The sequence below is a fragment of the Anas platyrhynchos genome, chromosome Z (genome assembly GCF_047663525.1).
Source record: "Anas platyrhynchos isolate ZD024472 breed Pekin duck chromosome Z, IASCAAS_PekinDuck_T2T, whole genome shotgun sequence".
Classification (NCBI taxonomy): Eukaryota; Metazoa; Chordata; class Aves; order Anseriformes; family Anatidae; genus Anas; species Anas platyrhynchos.
The window spans coordinates 43,997,291-44,011,696 of record NC_092621.1 but is presented as its reverse complement, the minus strand read 5'-3'; the positions used below and the strand labels follow the sequence as shown (position 1 = coordinate 44,011,696).

At 41.3% G+C, this 14,406-nt stretch overlaps 1 long non-coding RNA gene across 1 annotated transcript; it reads left to right on the top strand.

Moving 5' to 3' along the window:
* Nucleotides 1-3,896: 3,896 nt before the first annotated feature.
* LOC140000757 (uncharacterized) lies at nt 3,897-7,673 on the top strand. Its single transcript, XR_011805957.1, has 3 exons — nt 3,897-4,654; nt 5,833-5,968; nt 7,064-7,673. It is a non-coding gene; the product is annotated as an uncharacterized lncRNA (long non-coding RNA).
* The last annotated feature ends 6,733 nt before the right edge of the window (nt 7,674-14,406 follow it).

Here is a 14,406-nt window from a genome sequence, read left to right as displayed (position 1 = left end):
CCACAGCCCATGTGGTCAGCCACAGAACCGGGCTACTCCTATAAGCATCTGCATGTGTCTCTGGGTGTGTGAGTAAGTGTCTGAATATGAAAGACAGGAGGTCTCTGTATGTTCAACTCCTGGATGTTTACAGTGATCTATACATTGGCTTACAAAATGCACTAGAAACAGAAGGGTAGTATATGAACTGATTGCCTGGTGCTGAATGGGTAGGGCTGTACCCTTGCTGAGATTATTTGCTGTAGTAATTTCAGTGCCTCCTCCTTTTAAGAAAAGTTGGGGATAACTTGCTTCCAGCAAGGAAATCTTCTATTCTTTTAAAGCATTAATTATTATATGTAAAACAAGATTTATTCTAGTTTGAACAGTGGTAAATTTTAATGTTCAGATGAGCAGTAGCAATATGGAAGCACTCAACTTTAATCATTGTCTGATATACAGTCAAAACTGTTTCAATGAAATATGGTCTTGGATTTCTAGTATGGCAAAAGAAGTAGGAAATGATGGAGAAAAAAGAAGTCCAGGACATTGAAGCTTTATCCTGCCAAGTTAGGAATCTTTGCTTCTTGCTGCCACTTTTCGGAAGTGTTTGTGAAGAACAGAATTGGAAGACATCCATGGCCTGCTCTGAACAACAGAAAACACATCAGGAGGTGCATTAACAACCCTGTATCTAAACACTGACAGTACGTTTTTTGGTGGTCGATCCAAGGATACTGGTTGTAGTGGGTCGATCTTGGCTGATTGCCCCCACCCATTGGTGGGAATACAACAGAAAAACACTTGTGGGTTGAGGTTGCAGTTCTTCAAAAATTGTCTCAGTGTGAGTCCACACCACTGAGTGCAGTCCTTAGGTACAGGTTGCTCCAGTAAGGGCTCCTGTCCATGGGCTGCAGTTCCTGCAGGACCCTGCTCCTGCGGGGGCTCTCCCTGGGCCACAGCCTCCTCCAGGCCACATCCACCTGCTCCACCGGGGGCTCCTCCACGGGCTGCAGGGGGAGAACCTGCTGCTCCATGGTCAGTTCCACAGGCTGCAGGAGAACTGCTCGGGCACCTGGAGCACCTCCTTCCATCCTTCTTCACTGACCCTGGTGTCTGCAGGGCTGCTTCTCTCACTTTTCGACAGCAGTCTCACCAGCTGGGCTGACAGTCTCAGCCTTGGTCAGGGGTGGGTTCATTTCTCTTCAGTCATACAGGATGCTAGTGTCCTACGCTCAGGGTATGCTTTCCTAGTCTTCGCATAAAAATTGCCATAGTTCTTGCTGGAAACCCCTGTTTCTCCATGTAACGACCCACATTGTGTGCCCACAGAGCTCTGCAGCTGCAGCTAACACTGACAGGCAGTTTTGTTCCATGTGGCTGCTGTGATGAGGTGCACGAGCATGGCTTTGGGTGACATGCACGTATTAAATGGTGTGGTTTTGACAGATGATAAGCATGTGGGAACTCAGTGAGTGTTTAGTATTTTGAGGTACAGGAAACAAGGCCATAGGCACTGAGACACAGGGAATTTCCCTGGGCACTGCAACGATAAAACATTGAGCTCTTATGTCTGGAAAATATATTGTTCCAAAATGGGAGATAAGGATGCTGTCTAGTGTTCTGAGTGCTTGCTCAATACGTACAGCCAACTCACTGCTACGCTGCTACGTGTCCATTCCCACAGCACTGGAAGTCTAACAGCACTGGCTGCCAGCCAGAGACTTAATTTCAAAACCGAAAGCATTTACTCATTTCTTTATCCACCTGGGATATTAAATCAGGTTATTTTCAGGTGTTTTTTTTTTTTTTTTTTTCTTTTTTTCTTTTTTTCTTTTTTTTTCTGTACTGCCTCATAGTAAATCAAAGTGTCTAGATTTGATTCTTTGAGATCATGGATCATGTCCAGGAATGTCAGCATGCACACAGAAGATTTGGGGGTGCTTGGGTGTACAGCTAAATCCTATTTACTGCTTCAAAACATGAGAGAATCGACTGTTTTAAGGAAAATACCAGGCAGTGAGAGCTGATTTTTTCCCCTTGGCTTACTCAGTTGACATCTCTAACCTTTCTAAGCTATACCGTTAACTTTATCTTGTTTATCACTCCCCAATTTCCCATTCTTCTTCTGTTATTTGTTCATTTTGTTTGTTTTGCTTGTTAGTTTTGTTTTTTAAACTTGTTCCATTGTGCTATAATGTAGGCTGAATTGCAGAGCAGAAGTATTTGTAAGGAATGTGAAAGTGGGATAACATTTCTAGAAAAAACGTATTTAGCAGTCCACAGCTCTTTGAAGTAACATGCGTCTTAGAAATTAGCTACCACGAATCAGTGAGCACAAACTAGAAATTCACTTTGCACCACCATTATGCAAAGCCTAAGGCCACCACTTATTAAGACAGAATAAACTCATGTCTAAATGGGGGAAAGGCATCTTCAGTAGCTTAGTGAAACTCCTGGTCTTCTGTAACAGAAACACACAAGGTACACAGTCATGTTGTCTCCATTAGCAGCAGTCAAATAATAAGCATTTAGTGGGATTCTGTTGTATTACAGGAAAATATCTCACGGTAACTTTAACCACTGCAGTCGTTAAAAAGAAATTCCTTGAAATATCAGTCCATTTTTATTGTTTATATGTTGACTTAACTCTGATTAGAAGGTCATACTGTCCAGATCACTTTTCCTTTCTGTCTTAGTGAAAGATGAATAGCTTAATTTTCCAGCTAATATTTTTAGTTGCATGACCCCATGGAATAGTAGCAGACTGTCCAGCCCTTTCCTCACCCCTGCCTCAATGTTATATTCATTTCCTGGTCATTTCCTGGCCACCATTTACTATGTTACTTAACTCTGTTTTCTTTTCTGTTCCTCAGGCAGAGTAAGTGCAGGATGCTCATAACTTTTTTTTTGGCTAAATGGTGGATGTTAGTGGATCTTTCCTATCCCTCGGTTGTTGCAATGATGCCAGAAATGCTAGACTGCGTCCAGGGACTGTCATTTCAGCTGGAAATTCCCTCTGCAGGTCAGAGTGTTCTACATCCACTGGGATAAAGAAAAAGAGCTTGAATTGCAAATGCACTGAAGTGAAAAACCTTTGTTTATTTGTATCTGAGGCATTTATATTTGAGGCACTTCTCTGGTGCTCCTTTCAGTTACGTATGATATACGTGCTGCACAGAAACTGCATATATTACTATCACTGAAGGAGAGCTTATAGTTATACACAGCCATAAAGCACGGGCATGGTTGCAGAGACTTAATTCATGACATAAATAACATGCATTAGAGAGCTTGGCTAAAGTCATGTTAATTTCTTAGGAATAACAATTCACGTGAAGTTTATGGCCACTGCAGAAAATAGGAGATGAAAAGCCTACCTTATGTCTTATCATTCCCCAGAATATAACACAGTGTCTTCATTTTTCCATTCTTTGATCTTTTGTGCCTGCGTGTTTCCTTCAGTGCTTCCTAGGCTCTTTGGTCAGACACCAGTTTTATGCATAGACCACTTCAACTGGGGACCAGGATTTTGTAGAGCTACCCTTTTCTTTCAAGTGTTTACAGACCACACAGACAGATTTTTATTTTTATTTTTATTTTTTTCCCTGTAAAGCCTTCTTGCCCGTGTAAAAATACTTTACATATTTCAAGGAATCTGCTCCTCTGTGTGCTCCTCAGAAGGGAGCGGATGAGTTAAAATAGAACCGCTGAAAACTGAAGCAGTCGAACACAGAAATGTCTTTGCTCGCCCATAAAAACACTCGCAAGAAAGAAGAGGTTTATTTCCAGTCTGAAATGACGTTCACACCTTGTTTGCTTGGAAACGTCTTGCTCTTTCAATGGCACACTTCGGCTGGTAAACAACCATTAACATTCCGAGCAGATCTGCATAGCTTGCAGGAAAACCTCTCAAAACAGCTGCAGCCTGCCTTCGGCAGATGGGAATTAATAACAGCCTTTGTTCCACCGTCTGCACCCGCAAAACGGGGCAAGAGCCGCTTCTCCCTGCCCGTGCCACCCACAGCAGCACCCCGCGGGGGCGAACAGCAGCCGGGACGGGGCGGCGTGTGGGGACGGGGTCTGTGAGACCGACCCCGGGGCCATTCCTCGCCCCTCAGAGCCCGCTGGGGATGCCCGCAGAGCCGGCGGCGAGGCCCAGCCGCCACCCAGGCTCGGAGCCACCCGCCGGGGCCGCCGCCTTGCTGCAGGCCCCTTGGGCCGGGCGCCTCTCCCCGCTGCCCGTTAGGGGGTGCTCCGCGGCCGCCATTCCGCGGGGCCGGGGCCCCTCGGCCCGGGGCGGACAGGGCGGGCGAGGCCGCCCCTCGGGGCTCCTCAGGTGCTCCAGGAGCCGCCCCGTGGCTCCCTCCTTGGCCGGGCTTTGCCCCCGAGTGAAGGAGGCTCGCCCGTGGCAGAGAGCTGTAGGCTGGTGTCCAGCCTAAACCGCCGGGGTCTGCCCAATTTCTTTCTTGCTGCCGTTCGACTAAAGAAATAAAACGCTTCTCCAAATCTCTTTCTAGTAATCTACTTTGCGTTGTTTGGGATTGTTTAGGTTTTCTTATTTTCATATACGTGTTGATGACATGTGCCTAGAAGCCTCTATTCCAACTATTACCAGGTGCCCAGCCGCAGAGTGACAAAAGTTTTAACCCCGGTGATGATCGAAGTGCTGCAGGTGAACAAGAAGAGCTTTTCTGCGTAGTGAAATCTCAAACTAACATCATTTTCCTCGCCTCCTCTCCTTAAGTACCGCAGCTCTGATAATCTGATAATACTTGAGTCCTTCGTGCCAATAGGACATGAGAATTAACACCACACATACCTGCTCTTCTTCTTTCTTTTCTTTTTTCTTTTTTCTTTTTTCTTTTCTTTTCTTTTTTCTTTTCTTTTCTTTTCTTTTCTTTTCTTTTCTTTTCTTTTCTTTTCTTTTCTTTTCTTTTCTTTTCTTTTCTTTTCTTTTCTTTTCTTTTCTTTTCTTTTCTTTTCTTTTCTTTTCTTTTTTCTTTTCTTTCTCTTCTCTTCTCTTCTCTTCTCTTCTCTTCTCTTCTCTTCTCTTCTCTTCTCTTCTCTTCTCTTCTCTTCTCTTCTCTTCTCTTCTCTTCTCTTCTCTTCTCTTCTCTTCTCTTCTCTTCTCTTCTCTTCTCTTCTCTTCTCTTCTCTTCTCTTCTCTTCTCTTCTCTTCTCTTCTCTTCTCTTCTCTTCTCTTCTCTTCTCTTCTCTTCTCTTCTCTTCTCTTCTCTTCTCTCTCTTCTTCTTTCTCTTCTTCTTTCTTTCTTTCTTTCTTTCTTTCTTTCTTTCTTTCTTTCTTTCTTTCTTTCTTTCTTTCTTTCTTTCTTTCTTTTTTTTTTTTTTTTCTTTTCCTTTCCTTTCTTTTCCCTTTCATTATGAGATGGAAGCAGGAAGAGCACTTTAGCTACCTGGTGACAGGTTGATTGAACTATCAACATAAGGATAACAGATTGTATTTTTATGTACCAGCATGTGGTACCTCAGTTAACACCTATAGACTGAGTAGGCAAATATCCTGTGTTATGCTGAGGAAGGAATACCTCCACTTTCACTTTCTAGCATTCAGTGTTTTGCAATCAGCTATGGCTATAGCCTCCAACATTAGACCTGCAATGTTTTGGGAATGTAAATTTAACTTTCAGATAAAACTGGTTATGCATATTGCCCCATGAGCAGCAAGGCTACTCCCTAGACAAGTCCCAGTTCTCCTCCAGATGCCAAAGCTTGCAAGGGATCAGTAGGGGGCCAGTAAGCAATTCAAGTTGAGTACCATCAGTGACCATCTACCGCTGTTGCTTTTTCCTGATGACTCATGTAATCATTTTGTTTGGCTCCATTTTATAGAGGGAACAAACATTGCTTCACTGGCAGGAGCAGAAGCAAACTGAATGTTTCTGTGCTTTCTGAAGGGAGAAAAAAGTCAAGAGTTTGTCTTTCAAGGATGACTGCTCTTCAAGTACCCTGAGTGGGATCCAATCAGGTACGACATCTGAAGTGCACTTCAGATAAACTCAAGATAAATTCATATTAGGCCTCAACTGTTCCCAAATTTGTAAGTGTTTAGCTAAAGTTAGAGTTTAGACACATCTCTCAGCTACCCAAGCCATAAGTTTTGAGGTAGAAATAAATTAAAAAAAAAGTAGAAAAAAAACAAAACACCACCAAGTCTCTGCAAATTACATCACAAGACATATATTGCAAGTATGTGCATAGTTTCCTTGTAATCAGTTTGCTGAAGGGAGAAATATTTGTGAAAATGCAGAGTACTTTCTTCCACACAGCAAGTAGGTAAGAGGTAAATATTCCTGTCAATTTCAGTGAGACTAGTTATAAACAAAGGTATTCATGCAATACTTACAGTACTGGACATGTGTACTATAGCTTGTCAGGGACTTCTTACTGTGAAAACAGTTGCAAAACATCTGCTTTGCTTTACTGGAAAACCTGCTCACATTTCAGGGAAAAGTCCCAGAAGTAATGGTACCAAAGAGATGAAAGAAGGAAAAAGTATATTCTTTGTATTTTTGCTTCTGCCTGAAAACTAAATCAAATAATAAAAACATCCAAGAAATTACACTTAAGTGTTAAGATTCAAGATCACAAATAACAAAATCAAGTAACCCAAACTCCTGAATAGTGGTAGGGGAATGAAGGAACCCATGTAGGCAGAGTAATTAGGCAGTCAATGACTTCAGAAAATAAAAGAGGACAGCTAAAGTGAAGTGAATTGCCTCCATGAAATAACTTGAGGACAAGTGGATGGGATTTTATTGGTATACTGGGCAAGTAGCAGTACTTGGTAGAAAGTCCATAATTAATAAATTGGAATGGAAATCGAATTAACAGATACTTAGCACGGTTGAAACACTGAACATACTTGTGCATTCATCTGAACAAAAATGATAGACAAAGTGGGTGGAGAAAGCAGTAAATGCAACAGGGAATAACCTAGGAATAAATAAATAAATAAATAAAAAATGATCTGGGAAATCTGAGCACACATGGGTAACCTGGATGACACACTTCCTTAGGCGTTAAAGATACAGTTTCCTGAATAATTTTCTCCCTCTGACAGCTGTTGGAAAACCATGGGCAACTGTGGAACTGCTGAAAGATGGAAGGAAAGGAAATACGACACTGCTTTTCTAAAACAGAAAGCAGTACAATTCCAGCAAGAGCCACACTGCATATTTGGATCCCAGCTCTCCCCAAAAGGTAGAGCCCACAGGGCCATTCCTCCTTCCTTTGCCCTTTGTCTTTCTCAGCGCAAGGAAGCACCTCAGCCTCTTACACCCAAGCTTACCTTCAGTGGTATGTAAGCTTAGGTGTAAGTGCTTACTTGGATCTGCGCCCCTGAGAATACTTTCTGAATATCTCAATGCAGACTCTTGGCAATGGAAAAGAAACATGCAGATACACAGGAGATGCTGGAGAAAGAGATGAATGGGATATAAATACTATTTAGCATGATTTTAAACATCTGGGATTAGCACAGCAAAATGTAGATGATCTGAAAACTTATAGAGAGAAAATATATTGGTGCAGCACATCACAGTTTCAAGAGTAAAGCCAAAAATCTGCAGCAGTATAAAAAAGTGCAAAAATAAAAATAACCCTATTCCTCAGGCAGGATGCCATTGATTTTGTCTTTTGTATGTTGAATAAACAGGGGAGATACAACAGAAATCATGAGATTCATTTGCTATTTTTAATATACAGCAATGAATTTCAGTCCTTAAAGTGCCCCAGCGGGTGTGGATGTGGATGTGGAATAAAGAGATGCATGGATATTCAAAATGATGAACAGCTCAACAAAAACGTGCAATCTCCTGGCATTATGAAGAATATCAGGATATTATTAATTGCAGTAATTTTTTCCTGTTTCAAGAGAGAGCTCTTCTCTGCTGGGAATGTAAATATACTCACTGCAGCTTTATTAAAGGGTTTCATAAACTAAGTTTCATTAAAGGGAAGATCTGCAGCATTTCATCATGCCTCTAATGTCTCGTTTGGACAGATCAGCTCCTTGATCTAAGCTTCTGATACTTGTGGAGCCCTGATTCAGGGAAGCATTTATATTCAGAAGCAGCCCTTAGTATCAACTGTAGACATAAGCGATTTTCTAAATGGGAGAGGCCTCAAAGACATATTTAAATTCTTGCTTGGCTCAGGGGTTGCTTGCGGTCTTTTCTGATGCCGTGAGACAAACAACTGTGGCTATTATGAGGTGTGAGATGTGAACTGCAGCAATTTCAGCTGGAGATGCCCTTCTCCCTTAGTTTATGAATACCCTTGAATAGTCTGAGCCCAAAGGAACTGGGATCCTGCTTTTTCTAGGTTTGTTTCATTTTCTTATTTGGAGAACTAGAGGTGCATTAAAAAAAAAAAAAAAAAGTAAGAAAAAGAAAAGAAAAGAAAAAAGAAGTTATGCATACACATTTTTGGTTTGACTGTTGAGGAAAAGCAAGTATTTGCAGGTCTGTCTCAGGAGAAGTTACATCTTGGGGGAATGTTGCTGTTTCTCGGGAGGAGGCTTTCGTTCAATAGTGCTATACTCCCATGGATAACTCAGCTGACGTCTGCAGAGCCAGATTTCCCTGCCTTGAAATCCAAATTCCCCTTCCTTGAAGCCAATAGCAAAACTCACTGAGACCATTTGTTCAGGATGCATGCAAAGGGATTTCTACTGGGTGAGTAAGATCAGGTACTTCTGCTTATTGTGATACTCCTTGAGGATTTCTTTTGGGATCTCATGCTATTTTCTTTTTGATTTTTTTTTTTTTTTTGTAATTATTGTGTCCTTTAATTTTTGTCCCTTGTGTTTTAAAGTGGTTTGTGGGGTATTTTTTGTGGTTGCGTTTTACATTTCACAGAAACTTGGTATGCAAGAAGGTTTAAAAATACTCACTTTAAAATGAATTCCAAATGAAATTCATCTTCAGCAATTTGGCTGTTGGGAATGAGTACATAGTGTTTCAAGAGGAATGCTTTCTCGTTAGCCGATTAGGTGGGAAAGCATTTCGCACAGTCAAACTGAGTTGCAAATCTGCTCCCCATATAAGCTCTGCCACTGCTTTTCTGTGAGTATTTTGGGCAAGTCACTTTGCTTCTCAGTGCTTTTTTTTTTTTTTTTTTTTTTAACTCTTGGTGTGTTTTGCCTGTCTCGGCTATTTAAATTGTAACCTCTAAGTGCCAAAAATTGGTATGATTTTTTTTGTTTTAAGGATGTTGCACACATACCTACCCTCCCACTTCTTCAGCAGGGAGGGGAGGAACCCTAAGACAGACGGTATTTAAAATTGCCTGTTTCAGGCGTCCTTACACTGCTGACATCAAAGTTTCACAGCAGGTTTTGTTCCAAAGAAAGGAAATCAATACTTTTGCTTACCTATCCTGGAGCAAATGAAACTTTTAGCACAAAGAATCTGCTAATCTACATCAGCTATCTTATTTTTCAGCTTTCCTTCTGCCTGTGACAGCCCTTTCTTATAGGATCACAACGCTGGCAAACCAGACTTTTAATCCATCTTTTGGTATCCTGATCTGTTGGACCCCCAGTAAGATTTACGGGGATGGAGGACTGTGGAATGAAAACCAGATCTTACTGGTCCTAAACTAACACTTGCCATCCGTGGGTGGCTTGTGGTGGTTGTGTTGCACAGCTCAAGCATGCAGTGATGGAGATGGAGCCCTGTCCTCTACAGCACAACATCCGTCCCCATTGGGCAGCTGCAAGATGCCAAAACTTGCATCTTCCCTGCTATCTTGAGGCAGCACCTGTGCCAGGAAGAGGCAGACATGACATGGCAGGATCCTGCTGGTAGCTTAGGTTGGCATCTGCTGGGCATTGGGAGCCTCTCTGCAGGGCCCCAGCCCAGCTGACAGCAGGTCTGTAGGCCCCGCTGTAGGGCACAGGGCAGGCCAGGAACACCCACGTGTGGGCTATGGGGTCCTCCTGCTGCAGAAACCCAGCAGAGGGGGTGCAGGACCCTGGAAGCCATGCAGGTGAGTGGAGTGACGGGGGTGCACCTCTGCTCCTGCCTCTCCTTTCTCTCTGATTTCCCTTCTCTTGTCATCTCTTCTTCTCCTAGGAGCGTTTCTCCCTCAGCCCCCGCAGCACCACAGGAAACCTCACCCACTCTACCTATTTTTGCCCGCTGGCATGTGGGCAGGTATACCTGCCCTGTGTGCCTTAGCTCAGCACTGCATCATGGAGCAGGCACTTTTGTTCGGAGCTCTTTTTAAAGCTATTAAAAAAAAAGAAAAGGGAGAAGAAAAGAAAAGAAACACGCACTCTGAAGCCTGAATAGCAGCGTTTCTATCATCTGTTGTCATGACACACAGCTGACGTGGGAACACGGCAGTAAGGCTGACTGCTAGATAGGTTTAATTTTGGTGCAGAAATTTGCTAGAAGAAGCTTTCAAAAATATCTCTGGGTGGGAGGAAAACAGGTGGGTGCTGGTTATGTGTACGTAGCAGGAGGAAATAGTTGTCAATCTTAACCAAGCATTACTCTACATCCATCAGCCCTTTGGTACCCTCACTACTCAGCAGGGGGAAAAATGATGCTGTCTCTCACTGTTCTTCTCTCCTGGTACTTCTGGAGAAGGTGCTGGTGGGCCGCAGAGTGCAGGGAGACTCTGCATGGGATGACTAAATAGCACCATGGTTGGCTTGGCCAAACCACACACTGCCCACTCAATCTTGGTAAAGATATCCATGGCCAGCACAGGAAGGCAGTATCAGTATCATCCACTGAAGACAGGTGACAGCAAGACCCTCACAAGAGACTCTTCTGGGCCAGTAGTGGCTAAAGTGACAGCTGATGTTGGAGATGGGTCCCACATGGTGAGTAGAGTGCTCTGTAGGAAGTTGTAGCCTGAATATAGTTTCTGTGGTTGTCCTTGCTGGTGAGTGAGAGGAGTTAGTAGCCCAGGTGGTCTTATCAGCACTCTGTTCCCATGCCCCATACACACCATTGTTTCAAAAATGTTTCCCCTTCAGTGTCCCTAGGCAAGTCATACCTAGTCTGGTTTCTAGGTGCTCCTAAGCAGTCACAGCTTCTGCTGGCTACTGAAGAGTGTAGGTGTTCAGAAATATTCTCTAAAAATCACTCTGCTAACCCATTTGAAGCTCATTTTCCTCTTCCACAAACTACCCTGTATTAGCACATTTCTCATCTCTGTTAGTCATCTTGACTAATGACTTTACTCATCTCTACTAGTTTACTCACCCATTTCAATACTTAGCTAGATCACAGGAACATTCTGTGACTTAATTAAGTAATCAATTAGAGCTCAGAGGTCTTTGAATGAAGTGTTATGTTTTATAACAGCAAAATACTATGATTACACTTCTTGAAAATGTAATTCAGTGTCAGGATTTGCTTTCTCATCCCCAGTTGGTGTTTGGACATTCGCAGTAATGATGGTGGTGAGACTGGAACTGAAGTCTCCAACCCCTAGCACTGAAAATTTTGAAAGATGAACGATTGTCTGAAAGAGAAGAGTTTGGCAGAGAGCCATTGCAAATCAGTTGTATGGACTGAGATGGAGGCAGAGAGGAGGAAGGTCTTTTTTGGAGAGGAGGTGCACTAGAACAGAAACACACTTAAGTCTGTGTTAGCAAAGGAGTAATTCAGAGCTCCTCTTGCAGAACATAGCTTGTACCTAACGTGACCATAAACCCAAAGGAACTATACCTTCTTCTTCTATCTCATCCTCATTGTATCTCAACTTGGTTGGAAAATCTGGGTTTTCCCATACCACTGCTGCAATTTTCTCAGCGCATCAAATGTCCCCTCCCTGGTTCTCATTAGGAGCCCCAAATGAGAAGTCCTGCTGAGTGAAAAAAAAAATGTTATCTTCTATGTATTCATTCCATCCTTCCTCTTTTTTTTTTTTTTTTTTTTTGGTTTCAGTCCTCTCTTTTTCTCATGCTACTTTCTGTTTCTAGCCTGTACTCTGAATATCACATAATGTGCTCAAAAATGTTGAATAGTTTCCACTTTGAATTCTAAAAATGGTTTACCATTCCCAGAAAGTGTCAGCACCAGTCTTTTATGCAAATAGCCACCTTGTTGCTACTTACCAAAGTATCTCATTCTGCTCACAAATCAGGCTCTCAGCCCTTCCACTCAGACACCCTGGGACTGCTGATCTTTCTTCTGCAGATGCCCAAATCATTGCTGTTCACCTTGATTCTGGCTAGAGCAGCTATTGAGTATATAAAGGTCAGGAGTTGTCCAGGGAGGAACTGTTCTTATGAAGCTCCTCCTTTTGCTCCAGGGCAAGTCCACGTGGTTCAACCCATCAGATGTGTTCAGTGTTCAGACCCAACTTTGAAAGCAAGTCAATGCTTGTTGGGTGGCATAAGGTCTATGGGGTGAAACTTGGACATCCATGCTATCTACACTTGCATATGAAGTGGTGACAAAAAAAAAAAAAAAAAAAAAAAAAAAAGAGAAGTAGGATGTTTTTTCTGTATTCTTGTCACTCTTTTTTTCTTTTTTTTTTTTCCTCTTTTCCTTTTTCTTTTCCTTTTTCTTTTTCTTTTTCTTTTTCTTTTTCTTTTTCTTTTTCTTTTTCTTTTTCTTTTTCTTTTTCTTTTTCTTTTTCTTTTTCTTTTTCTTTTTCTTTTTCTTTTTCTTTTTCTTTTTCTTTTTCTTTTCCTTTTTCTTTTCCTTTTTCTTTTCCTTTTTCTTTTCCTTTTCCTTTTCCTTTTTTCTTCTTTTTCTCATAAATTCTAGGGGACTAGAAAATAAATTAATTTGGGGTTTGTTACTGAGGGAATAACCATCTGGGAAAAATATAGGCATTAGCTGGAGGGGAAATCTAGCTTCTCATGCTAAACAAAGGTATTGATTTTCCCTTTGTCCTGTTATCACACTTCAAATAATTTTTTCTACCCACCTTGAAAAGGCAGCTTGCAATAGCATTCTTCCTATATAAACAACTCTGTCTTTAGTAGAAAGGTTGTTTTCCTGTGCATGATCTGCAGCCATGAGCTTTCAGCAGAACACCCTAAACAAGAAAAGAGTCAATTACATTTTTAAGAAGCATGTTTTCTTTGTAGGCTCTCCTCTGCCTGCTCCAAACTGAAGACAAAATGACTGCCTGTCTGAATACAGCAGACGTCTCAGAGATGTAAATGTTGAGCACACCTGAATCAAAGCCACAGCACAGCTGAATACAGTATTGTATAAAGAAAATTTTGACTGTCTTTGTGTTTGTTTGTTTTTTTGTGTAGGGGGTTGAAAATACTAGTGATGTTTAAACACCTCTTTAGAGTCATTACAAGATATCGTGCAAATATAGTAAATTTTCTACAGTAAACAGGCATGAAATACACGTTTGCTTATCAGAATGAAACAGTTCCAGGGGAGGCCTTGAAGTCTGTCAGGTGAATCATCTAATCTCCAGCTTTAATGTATTGAAGGTGGAAAATAAGTCACTTTTTAGAGATGTCTAAATATATATTTCCCTAGGAGAGCTTTTTCAATCTCTGTGATAAATAAATCATGCCTATATAAAGATTGGAGTATTATTATTATTATTTAAAAGATGTGGTTGCCTGAGTAAATAGTTGTGGCATAAATATGTAGTGCACATACCAAACATACTTAATAACATACATTCTTCACTGCAAAAATGCATATTGCCAAGCTGTATCAGCCATTTGGGATTTAATAATCTGCTATAAGATATTTCCCCCTCCCACTTTGGAAAGAAAGAAAAGCGAAAAGAAAACAGGTACAAATTTCACAATCAGAAAAATTGCCATACCTTTTAGGAATGTTTGAGTTACAACATAACCTGCTAAAATAAGGAAATTAAAATGCAAAACCGACACTGTATCCTTAGTTCACCCTTTTGTGCTTTTTCTTATTATCATGCAGAAGAACACGGCCATTTCTCCTGTGAATCTTTGCAACAGTGTGCTTCCCTACTGCATTTTCAAGATGACTTATTCTTGCTGTTAGCTACCTCCAGAACTGTTACAGTAGGTCATATAGTACATCACTGCCAAAGTGCAATTAATCCCTACTGCACATTTAAAAGGGTTTATCCTGCCTAATGTAAGTGTCCCATGTGACCTGGCTTTCTCTTTTTCTTTGTTTTAGTATCAAATTATTTTTGGGACTTGGAATATTTAAAAATATATCTTTATAATATATAAAATATATTATATCTTTATATAATATATAAAAAAAATATATCTTTTTTTTTTTTTCTTTTTTCTTTTTTTTTCTTATCTGGATCTTTCTCCTGATTTCATTAATTTTGCAACAGAAATGGGCATTTGGTCTTTACCTACATCTGCACAACATACCTCACTGTATTTTCCTCTCTTTCCCCCAAGACAGCATCTAGAATTGTTGTCCTCTTCTCTGTCACTTTGGAGCAGGCCATGAAGCA